The sequence below is a fragment of the Sinocyclocheilus anshuiensis genome, unplaced genomic scaffold (assembly GCF_001515605.1).
Source record: "Sinocyclocheilus anshuiensis isolate Anshui unplaced genomic scaffold, SAMN03320099.WGS_v1.1 scaffold306, whole genome shotgun sequence".
Classification (NCBI taxonomy): domain Eukaryota; kingdom Metazoa; phylum Chordata; class Actinopteri; order Cypriniformes; family Cyprinidae; genus Sinocyclocheilus; species Sinocyclocheilus anshuiensis.
Window position 1 is genome coordinate 2,736,033 of NW_015544175.1, and position 2,483 is coordinate 2,738,515.

Here is a 2,483-nt window from a genome sequence, read left to right on the forward strand (position 1 = left end):
AAAACTGGTCTCTTTAGATTCGGTGCAGCATGCCGTGTCGAACCATTCCCAATTTTCCCATGTCGGCCATTTTTAATTTTGTCATAAAATGCTATATGTTATGAACGCATTGGCGTAGTGTTACGAAACTTGGTATGGGTCATCAGCACGATGCCCTGAAGGAGTCTGAGAAGTTTCGAGCCAGCGCCACCTAGTGGTAAAATCAAATATTTACATGCTTATAACTTTGGGTGTGGTCGACTTATTTTCACAGGAGTCACCTTTTTATACTCCTGAATCCTTGCCGAGTCCAGCGATACCAAACATGCCAGGTCTTGCCTTATGGTTTGACAGGTGTTGCATTTTAGCACTTAAAAAACATTTGCTAATATCTTAGAAACCGTTACTCCGATCGACACGAAACCACTGTAGGAAATTCGGAAACATAGCATGCCGGCTACACGCGAATGCCTAATTGCCAAAATTTTGATAGTAAGTGCCAAAAAAATGCAAACAAAATCAGCCATCAGTCATTTTTTCTGTTCTCATATATAAAAATGTCTATAACTCCAAAACAAAATGAGATATTTTCACCAAATTTGAGACACATATGTATGGGCACACTCTAAGGACACATAAAACATTGGGTGGGAGTGTGCCTCTTGGTGGCGCTATAATTGAACAAAACATGAAATTGCCATTGACTACAATAGAGTATTATGATATAATATGCTATATTTCACGAATGCATTGGTGTACCATTACAAAACTTTGTATGTACCATCGAGACCATGACTTGAAAGTACTCAAATAATTGAGACAGTGCCACCTTGTGGTCAAAAGTTACAATGAAATTTCAAATAAATGCTAATAGCTTTCTGTGAATTTTGCCTATTTTAATGAGACTGGTATTAATAGATTCCTGCGCCACCTATTGGTCAATAATAATAAACCATTCATTAACCATTAATAATTACATTTACACAAATGCTAATAACTTTTTATTGCATTAGCCTATTGCAATGAAACTGGTCTCAAAATATTCCGTGGCTTATGCCGACAACATGGATACCAAATATGCCACACTAACCTGAACTTCCTGTCCGCCATTTTGATTTATGTTGAAAACCTACTTTTTTTAACTCCCCGTCACTCGTTGGTCCGATTTTCACCAAAATCGAGTCAGATGATCTTCAGACTGTGCTGACAAAATATTATGGATTTCGTGTCGATAAGCGAAACCGTTTTTGTACAGCGCTGCTACAAATTTTATGCATGTTGCCAAAATGATTCTGAGGCTATATCTCTTCAAAGCTTTGACATAATGACAACAAACTTTGTGTGTGCCATTGCCACCTCACACAGAACACACCAAAATGATTTGATTACAGCACCACCTTCTGATTTTCACCAAAATCGATTCATATCAGAATTCAAGTTGAATTCAAAATGCATCTGAGGCTGTATCTCTGCAAAGCTTTGACGTATTTGCACCAAACTTTGTATGTGCCATTGTCACCTCACACTGACCACGCCACATCAATTTGGTAACAGCGCCACCTATTGGTCAAGAATAATAAACCATTCATTAACCATTAATAATTACATTTACACAAATGCTAATAACTTTTTATTGCATTAGCCTATTGCAATGAAACTGTTCTCAAAATATTCCGTGGCTTATGCCGACAACATAAATACCAAATATGCCAGACTAACCTGAACTTCCTGTCCGCCATTTTGATTTATGCTCTAAACCTACTTTTTCGAACTCCTCCTCAAGCCTTGGTCCGATTTTCACCAAAATCGAGTCAAATCATCTTCAGACTGTGCTGACAAAATGTTATGGATTTCGTGTCGATAGACAAAACCGTTTTTGTACAGCGCTGCTACAAATTTTAGGCATGGTGCCAAAATGACTCTAAGGCTATATCTCTTCAAAGTTTTGACATAATGACAACAAACTTTGTGTGTGCCATTGTCACCTAACACAGAACACACCAAAATGATTTGATTACAGCGCCACCTGTTGGTCAAAAGTGATAAGCCATTTAATCATATTACTAGTGGTTGTATTTATGATTTTTCAGCCATTTCAATTACAATCATCCTAAAATTGCTTTTATTACTCATTGTTGCATTTGGTCTGATGCTCCATGCCATGCTTAGCTCCTCAATTTGCCTCTGGAGTGCTTGGCCCCATGATTGCTGCTTGCAGCTATATTTTTATACTGTGTTTTTTTTTCATAGCGCATCGTCCCGTTTCCTGTCCCTTAATGTTATATTTAATGCAACCTTGAAAAACATGCTTACATTTATACATATAAATTGTAGTCTAAAATCTTGACATTAGCTGTCTTATATTTTTGGATGTTTCTTGTCTAGTGTTGTACAAAAAAAAAAAATTTGACATTTGTTTGGAAAATTTGTGTCCATTTTATGTCAACTATTTACAAAAGTACAGAGTAATGTAAGACAGTCTGTTTTTTATGGACCGGTGTTTA

The 2,483-nt window shown here is 36.8% G+C and overlaps 1 protein-coding gene across 4 annotated transcripts in view; it reads left to right on the forward strand.

The window, feature by feature from the left end:
• Positions 1 to 2,483, forward strand: part of tdrd6a (tudor domain containing 6a) — a 16,245-nt gene that overhangs the window by 5,087 nt on the left and 8,675 nt on the right. The window lies entirely within an intron of this gene.